The 24,703-nt window shown below is 38.2% G+C and overlaps 1 long non-coding RNA gene across 4 annotated transcripts in view; it reads right to left on the reverse strand.

Moving 5' to 3' along the window:
- Positions 1-24,703, reverse strand: part of LOC135304626 (uncharacterized) — a 116,454-nt gene that overhangs the window by 16,964 nt on the left and 74,787 nt on the right. Inside the window, exons 7-8 of one of the 4 annotated variants that reach the window (XR_010365937.1) lie at positions 10,418-10,623; positions 6,313-6,547 (exon numbers count right to left, since the gene is read on the reverse strand). The exons of the other annotated variants lie outside the window; for them this stretch is intronic. This is a non-coding gene — a long non-coding RNA (uncharacterized LOC135304626). Of the gene's footprint in view, positions 1-6,312; positions 6,548-10,417; positions 10,624-24,703 lie in introns of those variants that run through there. 4 annotated transcript variants of the gene reach the window in all.

The following is a 24,703-nucleotide window of genomic DNA, read 5'->3' on the forward strand; positions in this document are numbered from 1 at the left end:
AAACATTGATACAGAAGGTGAACATCAGCAGTAAAGTTGTTCACATTTCGTGTTCAATTTATTAATTTCATCTTCCTTAAAACAGAAGAAAGAAGAAAGCTGGACAAGTGTAGAGAAATAAAGCACCAGTAATGCCTCTCTTAACTGCTTGACCCAAAGGATTATATACTTTTCCATTAGAAGGGGCATTTCATGCCACTGGCCCTGGTAGAGCTGACAAATTTGACACAAATTTCTAATCTCTGTCACTGAAGATCCTGCAGATGAACACTGTCATTTACACTGAATTACCTTTAATTCAGGCATTCCTTTTCTTAGAGCACTATCCAGAAATTTATAGGGATATTACTAGAGATACAAAAAGCAAATTCAGAAATAACATGACAGGAGAAAAGGATTTTATTTATTATGTACATCTTTAATTAAATAAAGAGCTGTTGAACCCCATGCTGCTGCAGATGTCTCTGTTTGTTCTAACAGACTCTCTTGTACCTATACAGTACAACAAAGAGCTCAAATTTTCAGCAGGAGGATTGTATGCACACAGTGCAAATATACTGATTAACATAATAAGGAATGGTCTTACTTAACTGAAGTCTTGAAACAAAAAAAAAACATTTGAGCTTTCTCGACAGGACTGCATCACCTTTGGAAATGAACACTCTGGGCTTTCTCTTTCCAATGACATGAAAGTCCTGAGCCTGGTTCTCATTATAGTCAGGGTAGAAGTTCCAGACCAGACACCAGCTAGCCTGGCTCACGCTGAGCATGACTTTGAAGAAAGAAATGACTGGAAAAAGCCCAGGCTCTTCCACAGGTGAGTCTTTCAACTTTAAATGCAGTAATTAGAAAGCATTTGTGTCAAATCAAATAGAGAACAGAACGAAACACCCCATATTCTGCTAACTGCAATCATATGAGCGACTTTTTCAGGGTGCTCAGCCTGATCCCTAGTCTCCAGACCAACTATAGGTTTTTTCTCTTGTATGGTTTCTTCCATATTAGCATTTCCTAAGGGCCTACAAGACTGTTTCATTTCATTTGAACATATCACAATCCCTTCAGTACATCTCTATTTGGAGCACATGTTGCAGCTTAGCTCTTTTTTTCTCTTGAACTCCTCACATAGCACTGCTGGAGACAATGATAACTGCTGTTCTTCTTCTAGACAAAAAACATAAACCAAACCCCTCCACAAAACCCCCCATGTATGTAGTTTAATTACTATTTGAAGCAGAAAAATAGAAAGTTGCTTTTCCTGTATCTGATGATGGCTCAGTGTGTCTTGCAATTTTACAGTAAGACAGACCCTGTGTGCACTTCTACTTCTAAAGATTACAACAGTTTAAGCACAACAGGAAGCTTCACAGGGAAAATAAATAAAATTACTAGCTACCATCAATGCGTGGTAATTTATAGTTCCAAACATCAAACTTAACTACTGCTAGCAGCTCGTAAATTGGAATGGATTACTAAATTTCATAATTTCCTTGTGACATGTTTTTTGAGGAGTGAGGGGAATCATAAGGGCAATATTTGTTACTATGAAATGCATAAAAAAACGGGCATACTTTTTACCATGCCACTAACATAACTGAGTATACTAAATTGTGCCACATAGTGAACTGATAAACAGTAGCACTACCTGAAATTGCCATAAGCTGATGCCTGAAAGCTCAAAATTTTCAGTGGTAAGAGTGAGCATACAAAACTGGGTGTCAGCGCTGATGCTGCACAAGTGCAGACGTGTGGCTCTGGGCTGACCTTGGCTGTCTGCCTGGTGCCCTCCCCACTGTTCACTCACTTCCTTCCTCAACAGGACAGAAGGAGAAAATTAGATGTAAAAGTTTGTGGACCAAAACAAAGACAGGGAGATCCCTTACCAAAACAGACTCAACCTGGGGAAAGTTAGTTTATTGTCAGTTATATTCAGGTGGTCAGAAACAGAGAAGAAATTAAACACCTTCCTGCCATCCAGCTACTTGCTTTCAGGGTCAATATCACTTTTTCACTCCCAGCTCTTTATCTTTTCTCCCTTGGGCAGTGCAGGGAGCCAAGGAATGGGGTTTATGGTCAGTCCATGATAGACCCTCCCCACCGTTTCTTCAGGGCACATCCACCAGCACCACAAGGTCTCTCCAAGGCATACTGTGCCATCTGTGTTGGGATCTCTACTCCTCTCCATCCCTCCTTCTGCTCTCCCCGAGGGACTTACAATGGAACAATTAACCTGCAGGCAAAGTAGCAAATCCCACACACATCCACCCAGTTAATCCACGTGGGTGAACAGATACAGACAAATTTTTCTCCTACTATTTACTGTTACGCTGAGTGAAGAAATCCTTGCTTTCTTTTACACAACACCTAGTGGTATTATAACTTCTGGCCTTAAACATCTGTGATTTCATCATCCTTCAGATCAGAAACAGGATGCTCTGGCAAGCAGACTAGAAGGGGTCTGCTGCTCTCACTGCAAGACTCCCAGTGCTGCCATTGCAGCACAGCCCCCAGGCTGTGCTTGTCAGCCATCAGTGGCAGTGGACAATCCACCCCAATTAACAGGCAGATGGGAATTGTGCAGCAGGACTGGAAAAGCGTGGATAGATAATCCCAGTGTTCTCCAAGACCAATTGTATTATGTGAATAAATGAAGTGACTTCATTGACTCAGTAGGTAAGTAATGCTTGAATAGGGCGGGCATCCAAAGAAGTTACTGCTGGTATGCAGGACTTGTGTAAGTCTCCCTCCTCTTGCAGGAATGGAAGTCGTGATAATTTTAATAAGTGGAAGTGCAACTGCGGTGGGTAGCTCATAACAGTGCATCATCATCAAATCTGTCTGCATTTTGAAGATCTTCTACACAAGTTGATATGAAAGAAAAATGGTCTAGTTTTAATAGTAAAACAGACTCTCTACGGAAAAGATGATAGTAAAGTTTTTGCCAACAACACAGCACATTAGTTAAGTATATTTATCCAGCTCCAAATATTTCATACTCTTTAAATTTAAACTGATAATTATTGAAAGAAATTAGGCCTGTTCCTCATACTATTTTGCTGTTAATTTGTTATTTTCTCCCAAAGCAGCAACAAATGTCATGCTCTGCACAAATAAAATGTTTTAAATTGCTCTCCTTCAGATCAAACTCCAGATTTTCATTTTGGTTGTACCTAATTGAGTATATTTAGACAAATCTTGGAAGTGTGTTTTCAATCTATTAACAAATTCTGGTCAGGATTAATCAGAATTCAGCTATTATTCTTATAAATTATGACTTCTTGATCCAGACCCCATAGGAGTCTTGAATTTTCTTTTTCATGTTCTGCAGGCAGATGTTTAAATCTATGCTTCCATCTGTGTATGGAAGTGCTCTGGCCTTGAATACATGGCAAAATTCGTTATCCATCTCATGCTTTTATCCTTTATCAGACAGAAGAAATTTTATCTTTCTATTCCTAGATGTTCTGAAGGAAGACTTATTCTCAAAACATGCCTTCTGGATCAGACTTCTGCAGATAAGCCAGTAATTGCCACTACTTTAAAAAAAATAACTTAAGCAAGTGAGAACTCTAGGGAAAACAAAATTATTTTATGCAAAAGGCCTGTGATTAGAACTTCTTTCTGAGAAGTAGAACCTGAAATGAATTTTTCTCACTTTGCAAAGACACATACTTCTTTCAAGGTCCATAAGCTTGGCTGCACTATCTGGTGGCTATACACGTTGATGCAGCACAATCCATCCTCCTGAGGATTTTCTTACAAACAGAAGAGAATTCATGGTATCTTGTGCTACAGATAGTACAAGAAAGAGCTTGACAAAGCAGACTATTGATTAGAACGGTCATCTGGAAAGGAGGTTTGTGGCTGAAATTTCTGCTCTGAAGAGCAGTAATTTAATCAATGACTATGTCAAGTAATGGGAAGATATGGATAGGACTGCAATGGGGTTTTCCCTCTTTTTCCTTACAGATCTTGCTGGAACTAAAACTCTAAACTTTTGACTGTTAATCAAGTCTAACTAAATTTGTATCTACTGGACCAATTCTCTTCTTGACTAAAATGTTTAAACCTTGGGATCCAAGGTCGCCTGGTCTTCTTATCTACATATCTTTGGAGATGGATGCCAGGAGTATTAATACTACAGTATTAATATAAATGGCATTCATGTTGCAAATATACATAACATACACTTTCATGAGCTACACTGAAGTAAAATAAAACAAGTGGTTTGAAAGACTGAAGATCTTTTTCAGATTTGTAAAGTTCTAAGACCTATGAAATCTCATAATCACCAAGGAAATAAAAAAAAAATTCTATTGTTGCTTATTTCTAGGATAGTAGGGAGAATTTCAGAAGAAATCCTACATTTAGCTGAACATATGGTCCAGTTATACACTTTATACCATAATGAAACACAAATAGAAATGCTTGTGTGACACTTTTAAGAGCAAACTGGCTTGAAAATTTTGAGTGCAGCATTTTATTGATTGAATGGCACAATGAGTTCTGGCACCCCTTTTCATTGCCAGTGGATAATTTTGATTATTATGAGGAGCATGCTTTGACAGAAAAGTGAAATAAGTCTCCATTTTCTATAGCTCTGAAAGACTACTTCCCTCTAGAGGTCATATGTGGAAGCACAAAACAATTTTATATTACAATTTTCATTTTGCCTTTAAAATAATAAATTAACATTAATATGAATGATACATTTTTCTATCCAATATAATTATGAGGAAACAACACCCCAAGAAGTAAGAAGTACTCCAAGTACAATAATTCGTATAGCCAAGTATATCCATTTTAAAGTCACTGAAATAAATCCTTAAACAACTAGGTGCAGAGAAAATCCACTTTGCCAAACTTTCAGTCAGAACTCCACAATTCATTATTCACTTTCGCAAAAGCATTAAAAAAAGTGATTTTTGAGAGCTGAAATCGTGCATATATTATTTCCAAATTACAGACTGTCAATTCCATTGCTTCCAGGAACAAAAAAAAAAAAAGAAAAAAAAAAGAGAAGAAAAGAATAAGAGAAAAAAAAGTGTTAATTTTATGAAGTCACGTTTTCTCAAATGATTTTCACTGAATAAGCAGAACTGTTAAATATTGTAATTTGAACATTTTAAAGTGCGTCCCTACACATAGTTTAACATACAGCATATTCAATGTACACCTTTATCCATTCTCTCACAGGCTGTACTTGAAAGCACACACTTATGGAAGATGAAGTGCTAATTGACTGCTTTCTCAAATTAATCTTAAATAAAGGAGGTTTTGATAGAATACCCACAAATTTTAAAAGCTACCCAAATGTCAAAGACCAGAAACTGCGCCCTGTGCTCCCTAATCCAGCTGTAAAAGACTCAGAAGGCAGGGTGGAAACCCTTTCATCTGCCACACAAATCTCGTGTGCAAATGTCACTTGTGCAAATGGTGCAATTCTTTGAGAAGTTTAGCATCCACAGCTGGAGCAATCTCTGGAGGAATAGACACAGTTTTGTCATCTTGCCATTCTTTTCTGGTTCAGATCCATTTTGTCAAATATGCAGCTCTGGGTTTCATACTACTTTTATAGGGTGACTGCCAGGGACCTTGGTTTTTCCTTCCCATTCCTTTCTAAGCTTTGTTTCCCAGTTCTCCCCACACAGTCTTTGCCCAGAGCCACATCTTTTCCAAAGCTGTTGAGCCTGATGTCTCCCTCCCCTTGTGCTTCCTAGCTATGTGAATTCCAGTTGGCTTCTTTCTTCCATTCTATATTCCCTGCAATACAAATTGTCCCACTGAATTTGATTGTGATTTGGCCATGTATCTTCTCTGCCAGCCATCAGATCTTTGCTGGAAGTGAGAGGGTATCCAGATGATGCCCTTGATGGAGCCAACAGTGTTTAGGCCAACAATTTAAACAAAGAACTAGCACCGCCTTTTAATCTGAGAGCTTCTTTTGCATTTGGATTGCTCATATGATCTTCCTGCTCCCAAGCCCGTGAAATCTCCTGCAGATTGCTTTTCCCAATGTCTAATCCTGTTTTTAAGAAACAGGATTGGATATTGGGGAAAGCAATCTGTTTCTCCCTTGCACATTACCTGTTGTATTGCACTAAACAGTTTATTTAGTTGTTGTTTTGCAATGGGTGATTAAGGATTTGCACTAAGTAGTTTTTGTATTGCACTGAATAGTTTATGTTATATCACAAGGTTTGTTATTCCCCTCTCCCATCACATGGTCTCCCCCTCACCCACCCGTCTGCCCAATACCCCCTGGTGGACTATTCCCTGGTCAGTCTCTCCCCTTGCCCCTCCTCACTGGTATCCCATTGGCTGTGGTCCTCCTCCTCCAGCCCCCATTTCCCCTGGGGTATAAAAGTCTGCCACCGTGAGCCATGGGGGCTCTTCCCATGCGGGTTTTTCCATCTGGTGATTCTCAAGTCAATAAACAGAGGACATTTGCCGCCACGTGGAGAAGAGAGCTTCTCTTCTTTTGCTTTCATCCATGTAAGATTGTGTGGGCTAGGGTTAGTAGTTAGCTGGAGTGGGCCCAAACAGCCTGTTGAGACATGATCCTACAATTACCAAAGTGTTTTCCCCTTCTGCAAATATATGCTGTTTATTTTCAACTTTTCTTGATATCTGAGAGGAAAAGATTCATATAGGGGTAGAGAAGCAACCATTTCTGAACAGAGTTTCTCCCTAAGGATAAAGCTAGATATTAGAGATGATATCTAATATCATCTCTAATGAGGTAAACTCTCATTGCTTAAAATTACCTCCCCTTCTCTCAGACATTCATGGATGAAGGTAGGAAACACAGATTTATCTAAACAGAATGATTCCCCTAATTTATTTTGTATATAGAAATTTCATTTCCGTTTCCCCAGCAAAAAAGCATGATTCTCAAGGTGGATTCAGTTAATTTGTTGATTCAGGAACTCTCTTCTATGTTTTATTTTCTTTGTGACCATCTTTCAGCTCAGTGTTCATTCTGAAGAGTCCTTTGACAAAAATTCCTCCTGAAGCATAGCACCTTACACACCTACCTGCCCTTTTTTATCATATTGCAGTCTAGACTCCAAGGTCCTATCTGTATTTTTTTTTCCTAGGGACTATCCTTACTCCTTTCTTCTCTCTTTCATCTGAAAGACAGGAAACCTCACCTCCCTACTTTCAGTGATCTCCTTACATGATTTGTTGCTGATCAAAGTGTTTTCATTAAAACCAAACGCAGTAACACTGCCATAGTCTAAAATATGTATGGAAAGGCCAGGAACATATGCTGGCAAAAGCATTTTAACAGTCATTTAAATAACATCACTATAGAAACTTGCAGTAAAAGCAAACTGTACAAACATAAATTATATAGAAAACCTTGCCAAATCACAGCACTGGTTTGCTCTAATTCCACCTGCATGGGAAATTCTGTTCTGTTTTGGAATCTTGGCCTCAGGCCTCACAGGATGAGGCTAGAATATCCCCAGCAAGCGGTAGGTGAGGGAGCATGCTCAGTGGTGGCAATAAAAAAAAAAAAAAAATTCTGAGTCTATTAAGTTAAGAGTTTTTCAGCAAACTATAATTCAGCAGCACCTAAGCAAACTATGACAGGAACAAATGAACACCTTGATAAGCATGCAAAATTTGATTCTGAAATTCATGTATGTATTAAAGCTTTTCAGGGAAGTAGGTGTGACAGTACATCATGGATATGATGAGTTATGCTAATATTACTGTCAAAACCAAACCAAAACCCAACAATGGAACTGTTCAGACAGCGTGAAAGAAACCCTCACAACCTAATAGTTACAGTTTTATAAAATCATAGGGTTAAAAGTTTGCTTTTTTTCATGGGCACTGCAGACTTTGCCACCTGTGCCATCTGCAATAATCTTGCTTTAGACTGTCACATCCATGAATGTGCATCCATGACGCAGGTCAATTATAGTTCACTAGAGCCTGATATATAAACTTGCTGACTGAAACATGGCCACTTCAACTGGCAACACTTGAAGCATTTAGTTAATAAGCAGCATGAATCATATCTAAATTTATGCAATTCTCTCCAGGATGCATTCTCATGAAATTTGAGCTGGGCAATGTGTGTTGCATCGTAGTAAGAGTCCTCAGTCCTCTTTACACTGAGTACCCTGAAAAGAAGTGGTGACAAAACATATTCTGAATAAAAATCAGCACTTACTTGGTAAACCATAGACAACTAATGCCTTGAAGCAATGCTTAGGAGTATTTTTTCCCCTCTCTTCTTCCTTTCCTACAATATACACTATAAGGATTCCCTTTATGTAACTTACTAGATAAATTTCTAATTAGAAACTGCTCTTCAGCCAACTGAAAAGGCTGAAACAGATTTTCCAGTTAGTTACATAGACTTAGGTGAGTTACAGAGAAAGTCAGCCATTCATTTTCTTCTGCTTCCTTTAAATTTTCAGAACGATGTTAATTCAATTCTCAGAAAAAGAAAATGAGGCACAGGCAGAATGTTACTGATTGTTTTGTTCTTCTTAGGGGTCATCTTTGGTACCAAGGACGCTAAGAAGGAGAAGGTAGTCTTAATATGGCACTATTGTTTCATGGGCCATGGCACTATAAAAGTAGTAGTGTTGCCTAATTGATTACTGGTAGTACATCTTTCCAGCTGCAGTGTTGAAAACAGGATTGATGACAGCAGGGATCGTTTAAATAAGGTTTTACCACAGCTTACAGAGAAAAAGTTGACAAGAAATTATTTGAAGTGTAGAAGGCTGAACTCAAGACAGTTTCCTTTGTTTGCTATTTGCTTTGACAGCTGTAGTTCCGATTTCTGGTTTGTGTTGCTCATTATGTTTGTTTGTCCTTCTTTGCAGTCGTTAATGCCTTTATGATCCAAAAATACTGAGTGGGTTACTGGTATATTTTCCATATATAAAAAAGTATTTTCTTTTTTGAAACAACATCCAGACAGACTTTCATCCCACTTCTGTAGAAAGGTACATATGGAAATAGGTATTACTTTTCCATAAGTAATCTGCTCTGCATCTCTCATGGTATATCTGAAATAAAAACAAACTATGCTCTTGCTGGAGGTCCAGTAGCCTGACTACTGAAAATACAAGTAGCGAGGAATATTTTTTGTTTGGTTGGTTTTGTTTTTGTGTTTTGTTATGGGGTGTGGTTTTGAAAACATTGACTCTGCTTACATAGCAAGGTAATTTAAATTCATTGACTCTGTCACCGAGTGAGTCCTGACACATCAAAATGAAATTCATATGTATGATCTTTCACAGGAAATCATGACACATAGTAGCTGGTGTCCAAGTCTGAGTGGCTGGTGATCGGAAATACAGCATATGAAGATAAGTGAACCTGTCCTGTGAGTGAACATGAGCACAAAGGCTACCATTGCCAGCTTGCTCTGAACTGAAGTAAAAGGTACAGCTCAGTTACACAAGTGCACTAAAACAGCAAAAATCCCCTTGGTGGATGTTTTCTCAGTCCTCTCTGGGATGCTGTGCTTAATAGGTCTTTCTGGTGTTTTCAGAGGTAGTTCTTAAACTCTCAGCTGTCACTTCTCCCCCTACTGGTTGTTTTCCCCATAAAATCAACTGTCTGGCCTTGATTTCCTTTTTCTTCTAACTCATTCCTTTTCCTATTCCTATGGTCTTATTCCATGACACCTTTGCTAAAGGTTAGACAAACAGCCCACATAATAAAATTACAAGATGTCCAGGTCTGGGGGACCTAAACCTTCCAAGAAGAACTGTTTTGGCTTTGCTTACTTTTTACAAGGCACTGGGATTTCAGTGTGCTGTTTTCCTTGGTCTCAGTTTTCTTGTACTGGTTTGTCACTTAAACATTTTATGGAGTAGTTTAGATGCAATTTAAGGTAAAATTTTACCCAGCCCAGAATTACTTAATTTATAAAAAATCCCAAACTTCTGTGATGAAGAAATGCATGAAAGTCAAGTACAATGTCTCACATTCGGACACAGGATTTGGTCTTTCTCTCTCTCTTGCTTGCTGTCTTTCACTTCAATGTATGAAAAAATGGACATTCACAACACAGAATGGAATGGCAAATAAATGAATTGTATATTGCGATTTAATTCCACTCATGTAAATTGATATATGTTTGACCTTTCTTTCATTCACAGAATAGCAATTAACTTTAAATTCTTCAACTATTTTAACAACTTAAAATGGTTCAGTTTTCCAGATTTAATAAAATAAGTAATTTTCTTCTAAGAGAATACAGTGAGATGACCTAATACTATAATTACACACAAAACAAGTATAATACAAAATACTGCTAGAGTTATATTAATTCGGCTATGAAAGGAATGAGAGATGCATTAAAAGATACTTAAAAAATTCATTGTAATCTTTCAATCTGTTACAATTTTGGCATCCTCTCTGAGTGAAAATAGCTCACCTTCACTATATGAGATGAAAATACAACTTCAGCTTGTTTTGGAGTTTTTGTTGAAACCTGAAGTTGGAGCCAGGATCCCTAAGAGAAGTAATGGATGTTTTAAAAATTTCAGTCATAATAAGGAGAGAGACCACCTCATTTTAAACCTCCACAGGAATTGTGGCTTTGTAGGTCCAACATGAATGCTACAGCTTAGTTTGGGAAGGCTGGAAATGGAGAAATAAGAGGGGGAGAGAATCACATGTAACAGCCAAGAGAAATTACATACGTGTACAATGTCACAGAAACAGAGCTGAGCACTGGCTAAGAGACAGACCAACAGTTCTGTACCTGTGAGAGAAAGGAATAATACAGCAGTCTGGTAGATGCAGAAGGCTATTTTCCTCTCTTAGTAAAATCACCAAAGGGGAAACAAATTATTTCAAAAAGGACTTTAGGCATAACTTATATAGCTATACCACCTTGTTAAAAAGTTGTAGGAGATGTCTAGACAGATCCTAATCTCATTCTTAAAATGAGGTGTCATAGATCTCAGTGGAGACCTCCACCTCTGACATAAAAGATCATAGACTTTTGCTTAAGGAAAAGTGAAATGGCAAGTATTAATTGCCTTGGCCTACTGGGAACACAATATTGACTTGAACAGTAGACAATAGGGTGTATCTCTTCAGCTGAATGGATATGAACACCTCTGTAGTGTCTTCTCCCAGCCCATAAACTTAGCATCAATCAGCTTGAATTTCAGTAATTATCCCTCATCCAAGCTGTCACCTCCAGTATGCACAGGGTAAAACTCCAAGCTGTGTAATGCAGACACTGCAGCAATCTCTCTCCATTGCCCCTTCTAAAAGCACCTCACAGGCGTTGGCCGGAGAGTGCCCCAGGGGAAGATCCACCAGGATCCTGTCTTGAGAGTCTCCTTGGAACAAAACAGCAATCACTGGATATGACCCTGACAAGATCACTCTAATACTAAATTATCCTGCCTAGTCTAATTAAATGTAAAAATACTGTATAGTTATTAAGAGAAATATGGCAGATTTTCCTCAGTTAGGCCAATGAAATAAAACACAACAAATATTCAACAGGCTCAGTCTCTAGTTATGCCAGCTTTGAATATAGAAACACTATCTTCTCTAGTGAGTTGATGTGGAAGCAAGAACTATCCCAATCATCCAGAAATATCAACCCCTGAAAATCTAGGTCTCTCCTCTCAAGGACAAGTCTGGATTTAACTGAAAGAATCTTCACTTTGTGAATCTTCACTTCACAACTTTCTCCTGTTGCAGTCCTTCTAGCAGATATGAAACACTGGAAAATTACAACAGCAACATTTTAAAGCAAATTTGCACAGATATAAATGGCTACTCTATGTTCAAAATTAATTCATTTTGAACAACCAAGGTGATGCTGTCTGGACTTGAAAATAAAAAAATCCTTTTCCATGCAATTCAAAGTTAAAGAGAAAAAAATCAACTCCTAAAATACCTGTTATTCCAAATGTGTAATCTGCTTGTAGTTTAAAATAAATAATTTGTTTTTTCAAAATTAAAAAAAAAACCCCTCTGGGCTATTAAAAGTCATCTACAACATTCCTTGACTCTAGATGTTATGAAGTTAAGCAAAGAAGTTGAAGAAATTTATCTTTGCATGAAGGATGAACACTGCATGGTTCTCTGTAACTCAGCTTATCTACACATGGGCTCTTGAGTCTCTAGTCAATGGGGCAAGGCTGGTGAAGAAAGCTTCATTAGCTGCTTTGACTCCATGGCAGTTAATTACTCTGAAAGAGTTTATGTGTGGAAGCACAGTACAGGGCAAGCAAAGCACTCATTGCGGAGATTTTAATTCCATTATTATGCTTTTCTGGTGCTGTTTTGTTTTTCAAACCAGAATGACTGCATTATCACTTATGAGAAAGTCAAGGGCATATCAAAATGGAGTCAGTGAACATATGCATAATCAGAATCTGATCAATCTCACAGGGGTAAGTACATAAAAACTGTCAAAATTTCTCACCAGACCATGAGACATAGTATAATATTTCATTATTTTTCTTAGCAGAGAAAATTCACAGGAGAGGATCAAATAAAAACATCCAATATGAATTAGAAAAAAAAAAATCTATACAATGAGACAAGATCTCCAAGAAGTGACACAATTAATTGCAATTGAAATAGATGTCACAGGGCAGCTTGTGACACTCTTAAAGGTGTTGTGTAGAAGGACTATGCTGAGTTTATGGTTGACTGATGGTCAAAGTGATATGCAACACATGCCTCTGGAGACAATATAAATTGTAGAAAGTACAGCTACAGGTAAAACTTGCCACATACATTATGTCTGAACACCAAAATTAGTTGTGTCATTTACACTGTGTTACAAGCTGCCAATAGCCTTGTTATAATTACCCTGTACAGCATTTTACTTAATCTTCCTGTCACTTGTAAAAGGTGACATCTACATAGCAGCAGGAATCCTCCTTGAAGAAATCATGCAACAAAGCCACCAGAAGCACAAGTTTAAATGCTCATGCAATATTAGGGGAGGTGAAAAAAACCCCTGCTTGCGTAATGAATATATTTTTATATCACAAGAACTTACTTGAACACTTCAGTGGACTGAATGGATTAAACCAGGAAAAGCTTTCCTTCTTACTTATTATTAATGACATTTTGTACTGACTATATGTCTTGGCTAGAGACCCCTTAGCTTTCTTCTGCTAAAAAACCCATTCATTTTCACAAAAAGGAAAACTCTCATTGCATGTAGAAAGAAAAATCAGGACATAAAATTAGAGGTTGTCATTCCAAATCACAAAAGTCTCAAGCTTTGCTGCTACTCCTTTCCTAACACCAAGTCCAGTGCTGGCACTGCTGGTCTGTGGGACACGTCTGTGCTTGGCTGAAGAGCCTGCTCCCCAAGTGCAGTGATGAAGGTGAATCAGAGGTACAAGAGGGTCAATGCTGGATGTACCTAGTTATACAGTGTCACCACTAACAATTAGGGGCCATCTTTGCCTGCCCTGGAACCAGATGTGAATTATTCTTGCTCTTCTAAAATGTCCTGAATCATCTCAGAGGCTGTTCAGAGTAGACAGCCCCATAAGCCCCTTGTCTTCTATGAAAACATCTATCTGCATGTGGCAGGTATTCTTGACCAGTTCTGCAGCTGATGTCAGCTTTTTTAATACATAATTTTCAACTCCTTCTAGACTCCCCACAAGTGAAAAAAATCCCCAAAAACCAACCCACATGTGAAAAATACAACCAAAACAAGACTGGGAATAGAGAACCTGTTTATCTGTTCATCAGCTCCCACTCCCTATACATTACCAGCTCCCCTCCCAAGCACCTGTTTTATCTCAGAGCACCACAGTGAGGCAGAAAAGTGATTTGCTTAACATCAAAAAAGTTCTGTAAGAGAGCTAGGAACTGAACCTGTGTCCCTTGACTCCCAATTTAATGCCTTGCCTACAGAAACCCTTTTCTTCATAAAAGTAGAGGGACATGCTTGGTACTAAATTTAAATTGTATGTGGACTAAAAGCAATGTGCTCTCCTGACTCCCTGCATAATAGGCAGCTATTAGCAACCCTACAACTGAGGCAGTAAATAACCTATTTTCCCATTGTTTCATCTGCAAGACATGAAATTAATTTCCTGTGCTCCCTGGATCTAAAAGTGAGCTCTCTTGTCCATGTTCAAGGCAATCTTTCATAATAAATTAAAGGAAATACAGCATGTTCACAGTGTCTGGAAAAGAATTGTGTGGCAGCACATAAATCAGCAAGAAGGCTCTCCCAGAACAACTTGTTAGCAACTGATGTGGCATTTGTAGGAAGACGTCTGTGACAGTGTTCTTTCTGAAAGCAAAATAACCACTAACTATTTGCTAGAGTTTCCTCCTCCCCTGCTAAGTAAAGCATCAATTAGATGAGCACCGTTTAGAGTTGCACAGTTCAACATTTCTAATCCCTTGAAGGCTGCTCTTGTGCCTTCCCTGCATGCTTGCATAACAATTACAGGTTGCTTTTCAGCTTGTGCAATCATTTTCCTATTTAAAGAAAAAAAAACAACAACAAAACAAAACCAAAAAAAACCACAAAAAACCAAAAAAACAAACCACACAGAGAAAGGAAGAAAAAGAAAGACAAAGAAAGGTTTCCCCATGAAATATATAGAAATTGTTCTGGAGGTAGTGAAGAAGTTTATGCTCTCAAATCACCCTGAATCTGAATTGTATCTGATCAGAAGCAACACTCTATGCAATGTCAAACATAGCTTTTCTGCAGTTTTTCCTGTAGCTGGTTCTGTTGGTTTATTTGGTAAGTGACTAAAAAGTGGAGGGCCAGGGTCTCACAGGGAGGGTCTGGCTCTTCAGAACGAGCTGTTCCCAAAAAAAAAGAGCCACTGAGATATGGTCAATGAACTGTGAGAGTGAGCATGCCGGCAAAAACAAGATTCCCAGTACTTCCCAAGGCTCTGAGTTCTCTTATGCCCCTCCACCTCTTTTAGATCAGAACAATTAGACTTAGAGGCACCTAAGAGATTATTGTAGAAATATTAGATTTTTTTTTTTCAGTTTTATGAGTTATGGGCGCAACACATTCATATCTCATTAGGATACTCATAGATGTTCCCAGCTGTGCTTTGGCCTCTACAGCTGTGACATGAGTTTCATGGGCTGTTTCTTCCCCTCCAAGCCCTGTTCACATGAGACAACACTGTTGTTGCAGATGGAGACAGTCAGAGATATTGAAATTAGTATGGAATTCTCAGTATGGAATTCTCAGCAGTGCCACAGCTGTTATTGGGCCTACAACAGCATTGATGCTTGATAAATTGTGGGGTTTGAGAGACACACCAAATTCCCTTGCACATACAGAATGCACATTCACTCACTGAAAAAGGAAATTAATTTCCCTTGGAGGCTGACAACTCACTTTTCTGCTAGCTTTCAAAGGGCTTATACATTTGAGCAAGATCTAAAGTCATCTGCTGTATCCAAGAGGCCAGAAAATCCCTGTGGAAAGAACAGACATACAGGCTGCAAAACTTGTCTATATTTGAATCAGAGTTCTGAGACAGAAAAAAAGAAAATACAAATTTGTACACCTGTTTTAAAACACCTGCCTAAATGCAAAGCTGTAGTAAACCAGGTCATAGCAATGTGCATGCTAATAAGCGTCCTGTTGTGCTATCAGAAGGTTCAGGAGGAATCATGAAAAGCATTTAATGTTCCTTTTTCTATCCCTTCACAGCATGTGATTATAGTCAAACCCCCTCCTTTTTTTTTTTTTTTAAATAGACTTAGAAGAATGCAAATAGTCTTTTTAATTGTTCATGAGATGTCATTAAATTTTTCTTTTACGCTTAGAGTTCATTCTTTTAATCAGCTGTTTGGTCCCTTCCAGACAAATGTAAAGGCTGCATAGTTTCCTTTATTTTTTTTGCTTTAATAGAAAATGCAACTTCAAAGTGAAATGATTAGAGATTTTAATTTTTTTAAGAAACTTATACTTGGGGGGTTAATTAGCATTTTAAAATGGACTTTTGTTATCAAAGCTAAACTATATGACCTCGACTTTATGTATTCATTGTGAATTCAGATGCTCCTGAAAAAGCCTGATTTATGATAAATTATTAATTTTTCCACCTTCATTTTGCTGCCTGCAAACCCCAACCATGGATCAACACTTAAAAAAATAGGAGAATTAAGATCTTATTCCTAGAAGACAAGGATGCATTTCAATAGACAAAGTGGTATGAGCACCACTCATTTCATTCCTTCTTTACTCTGTGGGTAAGAGAGCACTTCTCAAACTTGTTTGTCCTCAAAATATGAGATGCCAGCTTTATTAAGAGCCCTCCCAAATATCCATCAGATCTGGGAATGACAGGATAAGCAGCATGTCCCCAAAGCCTGGCAAAGGTTAAAACTACCTGTAAGTAACAAGGCCATGAATTCTACAAAAAGAAAACAAATATTTAACTGCTGCGGACCAAGCAACATCTGTGTCTGTTTCCAGTGACCTTGCAGCCTTATGCCAATTTTCGTGCCATGCCACAGCACAGTCAAAAGCTAGGCCTAAAAAAGAGCTGAATTGTGTTTTGGTGTTGCCAGCATGCACAACCCCAAGCAAAACAATAAGCCATGCACTACTTGCTGAAAACAAATCTGGTTATCCTCAGAGATAAATGAAAGCCAAATTAGCTCAGCTACACACCATTATCACTGTGATAAAACACATTTCCTTATTGAAGCTTTCTTCTCTTCTTTTTATGTTGTTCCACGAGGTGGGAGGGCACAGGTATTTTTTTGTTTTGTTTTATGTTGTTCTATTTGTGATTTTTTTTCTTGGTTTATTGTTTGGCTTGTGGTTTGGGTTTTTTAAACCTATTTTTTTCCAAAACTACTTTGAAAAGTTCCATAAATCTGGCAGTCTAGAGGCTTTAAAGCCATTTTACCTTTCAGAGGTCTATGAGTGCTGGCAAATTTGTCTAGTGCATTTTACCTTCTTGTTCAAAGGTAATTAAGTTGTGGGATTTTTTTGTTTGGTCGGGGGTTTTTTTGTGGGTTTTTTTTTTTTTTTTTTTTAAAGACATTCCAATTTTCAGGACTAAAGGCTGGTAAAGAAATGAGTGGATTGAAGCAGTAAGCAGATCTGATACTGTAAAAATTATATATACTGAATCTCTACTGGTAGATTAAGCATTTGGCAGGCATCTTGTGATTGTTTCCACAGAGACAGGGCAGCAGAGAAGTGACACTAAAGGTTAAGCCCCCAAAGCACTGAGGTGACCTGTGAGTAGACCACACTCAGGAGCATAGACAGACACCTACAGATACACCTCAGAGTCCATGAAGACATCAGGTGTGCAGGAACACATTGCTATCAGTGGATATCAAGTACATCACTTTAGCCTGAAACAGAAATAGAACTTAATCGCACAAGGATCATTTTAAGGATAGAATTTCTGCTGGGAGAAAAAAACTGATGAGGGTGCAAACTATAGACTATTGCAGATACATGTTTACCTTGCTGACATTTCCAGTAATCATCCTGCAGGCAAATAAATCAGAGACCTATACTACATTTTTCTTGCCTAGATACTAATTTATTTTTTTTCTTCTATATAGAGAATTTCTCATTTTGACATATTTCTATCATGTCACAAAGCAAATGCTGTTTCCAGGAATATAGTACATCAATTTTCAAAATTCTTATCTATAGATTAAATTTGCTAGCCCAATTCAGAAGCATTCCATTTAGATTAGTTATATTCTCTGAAATAAGACAAAACATACCAGTATGTCTGTTTTTACAGCCTTTTGTGCATAAAGATTATATTAATAGGGTCACCATAAGGCAAGCTTCTCCAGGGTTCATAAGTACATGAACATATTCCACATAAAATCTGTAATAGTCTGTATGTTGCTGTGAAGAATATGAAAATCCCCTTATTTTTAGCACTGTAGAGTATTTCAGGTGTTTCACAGAAACTGCTCACTTTTGTTCTACTTGTGATTGCAGACCTTTAAAATCCTGCTACCCAGGGGCAGCAGAAATATATGAACTGCTCAGGGTGCCTATGAGGAAGCCTCTGAATTGCTTAAGAACAAAATTGATCTAAAACCTTACTGAACGGGCTAAAGCATACTCCATGATATAGTTATGGTTTTTTTAAGTAAAAAAAAGGAACTTTCCTTATTGACACTGCCACTCACAAATTTCTAATACACCACTCCCCCCTCCAACAGGCCACAAATGCAAAAGTGGGAGCAGAAATTGTGTCCCACACTGAGATTGTGCTGTCACTGGAAAACCAGCTCCGAGTCAGGTTGGTCTATCCACAGCTCTGACTCAGCTGTGGGAACACAGGCCACAACCTGAGCTCTGCTGACCACAGCATTGTCCTGTCCAAGCCTTGCAGCACAAGGGGATGATAAACACACCCTTCCTCCCCAAGCTGTGTCTGTGGCATGGGAAGACAGCAGCATATTGAAGAGCATTACATAACCAAGCAGGTCAGAAAACATTAAAATGCTGAATTTTCCAGAATATAATGAGGAACTTTTATTTTTCAACATCAGACACACTAACAATCCTTTCATGATTTCATGCGATTCTTCTAATGTGTTTATTATAGTATCCAAAGTGCATGCTGCAGGCAGCAAAACCATGGCTCGACCCTTCAGACACTAATTTATGGAAGTGGTTTCTGAACTTTTGCCTTGGTAAAAGTAGGATGCATTTTCCTCAGCACTTCTACTGAATTTGCTAAGATGAATGATAAGCTCTGCTGGGAGAGAGAAACCTGTAGTGGCATTATCACCTGTGCTTTAGGTGACTGACAAAACATAGATCTCTTTTCATGCTGAGTACATCATCTGACATCAGCCTCAAACACCTTAATATTCACATGTTGAGATAGTCTGTTTTCAGTATCACAAAATCCAAAGCCTAGTCCTTTTTTGAGAATATGGTATCTTCTCCATAGAGAAATCTCCTGTTTCAATGTCTCTAAGCTCACACAGTCATGAGCTCATTAGTCATTAATTGTATATTTTTAATTAATTGGGACATATTGACAGATAGCAAAATCTGAATTAAGACAGCCTATAATTAATATAACAACAAAACCACAGAATTCGTCAGCAAACCAGGAAAAGACGCAGCCTATTCTAGCTACCCTTCTAGCTACTCAGTAATAAATTGCAAGTATTTTCTTACAGAGGTATGGTAATTCACATAAGAAACACTGATTAGGGCTTTAGCCATTTTTTATCTTGGAGGGGATTGAAAATTTGTGGTGCACCATGTTACTATTAAAAGAGAAAAATTTTTCTCAACAAAAGTTAAAGTCATTTTTATTTTATAGATTTTACACCAAAATATTTTGGAAAAAACCCCATCCCTTGCATTATACCATTGTCTGCTAATAATCTTAAGGTATAAATAACATTTTCCAACTCAGTAACAGCTCCTAATGTAACAGCATCACCTTCAAATCTTCCTGCCTCTTTATAGCCTCCATTTTTGTTTTCCCTAGTTCGATTTGAAACTTCTTTCTTCCACTAAATGTTTGTATAATACCTTACAGCACAAGGTTGCAGGCTTGATTGGGATTTCCAGGTATTACTCAGACATTATCAAAATAATAGCAAAGCTTATTTGACCTTGGATTTCTACTCTTCCCTTCCCATGCTTACTTCCTACAATAGCCAGGTAAATATTCCCACCCATTTCATAGCCAAAGCACTACAAAGACAACTTATTTGAAAGAGCTCACCAAAACCCCCTCCAAGAGAGTGAGACAGAAAAGGGACCACCTGACTTGCGGATATGCAAGGCTGCCAACAGCACTAACATGCCACTCCTGTAGACTCAGCTACCATCTGTGTGCTTTATCCTCATTAATACAAACAGAAGTTTAGTACCTGACTCAAGGTTTTTCTGAGATTCAACTCCGTTGGGAATTGGAAAAGGCAGATGCCACAGGCTGTGCAAGTGTATGAGAAACAACACAAGCCAAGTAAAATTCTACACAAAGACAGAAAGTACTTATCAGGTGGCAGGCAGAAGGGAGATTTCTCGAACAATCCAGCACCACACATATATTAAGACTGCAGATTTAATAGGCCAGTTCTCATATAGAAGTATAGTTGGAAAAGGTGAGGATAAATGAGTTAAGGAAGGCTGGAGGACAGTGATGAACTGCATTTAGAATTTTTAATAAAAAGGTTCTCTTGCAATTGACACCTCAAGGAGCTGGAGTCATGGCCATTTCTGGTATGCTATTTGCTAGGGTAATGTCCTCCTATACTTGCTGAAAAAAGTCTTTAAAACAGGGGAAAAGAATATTGAAAAAAGGAAGGAAAAAACCTATCTCTACAATGACCTTAAAACCAAAACAAATCTACTCAGCCTGTGCTTCCACAAAGACCGCAGCTATCCAAAATGCTCAGGCATTATCCTATGAGTGATACTACAGCAGCAGTTACAGTCCTTCATAAGCACTGAATTTCACTTATGATTTTGTAGATTGTTTTCAAGCAGGAAAATTATGGTACAGAATAGCCCTTAAGATTCTAATGAACAAAACTTGCAAAAGGGAGAGGGATACCAATGAAAATCAATTTTTATGCTTAGTTGCCAGTCATTACAGAGACAGTTGTTAAAATACAGGCGTAAATTGTCAATAAGTGAAAGAAACAGTAGAAGATTCATTCAGGCTGTTTGGAGGAGAAAAAACCCCAATAACAACACATCTCACTGGTCTCTGACAACTTTTCTACCTAAATAGGTAGGGATTTGGAATTAGATCATGCACAGATTTGGAAAGACAGAGTGCTCCCCTTCCCTACAAGTTTAACTTGTGAGAGACTAAGCTTCAAGGGAAGTTTCAAGGGAAGTAGAGAGTAGGAAGTTGCTGCCTGGACTTTCCTGGTTATCTTGGAGAATGTTGCAGAAGGACCACTCCAGCCAAATAATTAGAACAGTCTTAATGAAAGACTTTGGGGATTGCTTTCTGGCCCCTGTGGATGGAGAGCACCCAGAGCACCCTTCCCTACATGCAAAAGAAAGCACACATCCTGCAAGGATCCAGTGCCAGGCACTGGTAAGGAATTTGTTAGGGAGAGACCTTAGATTTCAGATTTAGATTAGTTTGAAGAGGTTTAGAGTCCAAAAGTTCTCCTTCCTAAAAGGATGTTTACACCATTCTTTAGGCTCAAAATTGGCTTTCTGTCTCCTCCTCCATGGGATACCTCTGAGAAAAAGAGCTCCCTGTTACCTGGATTAGACAGTGCCCTCACTCCAAAACTTGGCTTTCCCACTTCTCATTATTGGAGGAAACTGGGCTTGAACCACTTCACAGTGAGAAACTGAACATCATCCATGCATGAACACACCAATGTAAGCACTAAGCTCTTTTGCAAGATGATCTGCCATTTATTCTTTCCCAATAAAATCCATTTTAGAAGCAAGCTGTAAACACAAGTGCATTTTGTAGGTAATTCTCATCTGTCAGTGTGCTTTAGGTATCATTTGAACTAAGTCACTTGGAGAGTTTGACAGCAAAGCACTTCAAAATGTTCCCACCACTGATTATTCTAATAAATTTTATTATTGTTGTATCACATTTTTCTACTGAAAGGAAAAGCTGAATTTCCAGACAGTTCTAATCTATTGTGATTTTGGTTCTCTGAAGGCTCCGATCCATTCAAATGTCCCTGGTAGGCAATTCTATCCTTTATGAAGAGTTAAAGATTTTGAAGGTGCTCTCAGAAAAACCCTAGCAATTAAGCACTGAAATTTCTATTGGTCGTACACCAACATTTTTAGGTTAGTCTAGATGTAAACAAGGCTTGTTTGTTTACATCTAGACTAACCTAAAAACGTTCTTGTGCTATTTTCACTAATCCTCCCAAATCAGTGCAACACAATATAATTAATCTTTTTCAGTCTCCAGCAACCTACAATTGAAAAAGCCTTTACAATCACTGCATTTAAAGATCTCCATTGCTAGCAGTCAAAAAGCAAGCAAACAATGTGATGGTTCTGATTTTCCACATCAATCTGATCTTGCTGCATTTCAAAGAAAAAATGTGGTTCAGATCTGAGTTCAAGTGAAACCTTCCTTGCCTTTAAGGTTTGGAGCAAAAAAAAATCTAAAGGAAAATGCCACTAGAAAGTTTCTGCCTTGTTTTCAACCTTAAGTTATTAGTGATGAAGTACACTAGACATTAGATCTAGATCAAATATGAATGCAATTCTGTTGAAATAATGGGAACATGATACAGTTTAGGACAACTTTCTATTTTTAGTCTAGATTTATGAAACTTATGGAAAGGTAGGCTGTACTTGGCCTGATACAAATCTGTACTACATATTTTCCTAAAGAAAAAAAAGAACTAATTTTGCTTAATAATTTTCATTATCACCAATTCAATGTTTTGGGTCACATGGCTGAGTTGTTTACTACATTTTTAGCTGATATCTGTGAGCTCTCAGCTAGATTTATCATCAGGCCACAAACTCTGAACTATTTTTGTAAATGTGTGATTGAACAACTGGTCTATTTTTCAGTCCTGTGGAGAAACTGTGGAGAACAGAAATAGTTTAAAAGGCAATTTCTGTGACAGAATCTCTCCCATTCTAAATGTCTTACAACAACATGACACCGCTGTATGAATATGCCTGTAACAAAGTGGAACCTACAGTAGATACACGTTATTCACATTACTATTCTTTTCAGTATTCACACATCAGAGAAACAAATTGCTTGAAGAATGGTTGGCCTGTGTAAATGGACAGCACTCCATTGAGTTTAGTGGAGTTCTGCAATTTACATCAAAAGGTCATTTGAGATGATTTTGAGCTCTCAGCTACACGCACAATGAGAATGAAGTCCCTCATGAAACATGGAAAACCTTTTGTAAAAAAAACCCCAAAAACTACATACCTGAAAACTAAACTGCCTGCAACAGATTAAACAGGAGAGAAAGATACAGTCATGGCTTTCTTTATGTTTTGTGCATAAGTAGTTTCTCAAGAAGTTTAGTTAAGTTTCAGCATACATTGTGCAATTTTTGAATAGGATCTTGTTTCCTCGGTGGATTCAGCACCTCTTAGTGAGATCTGGAAAAATTCAGCATCCCTAATGCATTTCCTTACAGGTGGTTTAATTTCCATATTGTTTATGAAGCCACACATGTTCATGGGACAGGTGAGCAAGATGAATCATTATAAATACATTAATGATTTATCATCTGTTCTGCACAGTGTAGCCTCATAAGTTACTCTATTCCATGATCAGCGATGAGTAAGTTGTTCTTCAAAATATCAGGGATAGGTATCCCCCATGAGCAGGTATCTCAGTAAAAGCTGAACTATTTTTAGTTATTATATTAGATTTGCAATGATTCATATTCTTGGGCATTTTTAGCCTGGGAGAAATAAAAAAGCATAGATTTAGAAACAGCAGTAGGATTACAGGGCATTTTTTTTAGTTTCACATAGAGCACCAAAGGCAACTATATCCTAATGCTGTTCTCAGCTCCACTGACTGGTGGTGGCAGTTCCCATATGCAGTGGTGGGGATTTTTGGTCACTGTACTCATCCATAATACTCACTGAAGGCTGATAGGCACTTATGTCTCACAAGAGCCCCAAATCCATTTGCAGTGGGATGCAGATACACACAGTAATTGGGAAAGAACCTTCTGTCCTCTGTCTTTGGCTTTCTTTGGCTTCTTGAGGAAGATGGACCTTGGAATAATCTGTATTCTTGATAATCATCTTTTTGCATCTACCATCATGCTTCCCTAAAGTCTTGTGTAACAGACTTACCACAGCTAACTACAATGGATCAGTTTTGCAATAGCAAATGCCAGTTTGCCACCTTGAGCTCCCCAGCTCTGTACATCTCCCTGGGTCACGCAGCATCCTGCCTTGTTAGGCAGCCCAACAGCTGAGAAATAGGGGCAGCAATGAACTTCGGAGAACCAGGCAGGTAACTATTGCAGTGACAGAAATGCCCTTCCAAAGGGCTCAGCAACCAGAAGCACTCAAATGATTTTCCTACACAAATAAACAAATTAATTAATTGCAACCATTTTTTGACAACACTGGAATGTTTTTGTTTTCAACAAAATCTTAGTTTGGTTTTGTTTTCTTCTAATGCATAAAATTTGTTCCCTGATCAGCTCTATTTATTTCCTTGTATCCTGCCTGTCCTCTCTGATGAGTATTTATTCCCCCTGGGTTGCTTTTATTTGTTTACTACCTAGCAGAATGAAGCATTACTCTTAGCTGGGAGATGCAGGAGGTATTGTAATGTGAACAAGTAATTACTATTATGAATATTTAATCAGGAATAGGATGAGCCTTGTCTAATACACACAGCCATGTCTTAGTCCCTGTGCAAGAAGACGCGTGGCCAGAATCCGTATTCACTCTGTCTTCTTGTTCTCAGAAACAATTTGAAAAAAGAACAAACCAGAGCTATAGCAGGACAGAAAACTTTCTTCTGGCTGGATGTGAATCACTAACAAATGAAGCAACAGTAATAAGCCAGCATAATCACACTTCCATTGCTTCAGGGAGCCACAAGTGGCTGCTCTTTACAGAGAAACAAGCCAGGGGCTGAGGATGACACAAGGCAAGCATGGGCACTGTTCTCACTGACAAATACTGCAGGATGCTGAGCATGGAGAGCAGAGGTGCTCTGACCAGTGACACTAATCAGGCTCAGGCAAGATTCCAGATCACTGAGCCAGC

Source organism: Passer domesticus, chromosome 1, assembly GCF_036417665.1.
Source record: "Passer domesticus isolate bPasDom1 chromosome 1, bPasDom1.hap1, whole genome shotgun sequence".
Classification (NCBI taxonomy): Eukaryota; Metazoa; Chordata; class Aves; order Passeriformes; family Passeridae; genus Passer; species Passer domesticus.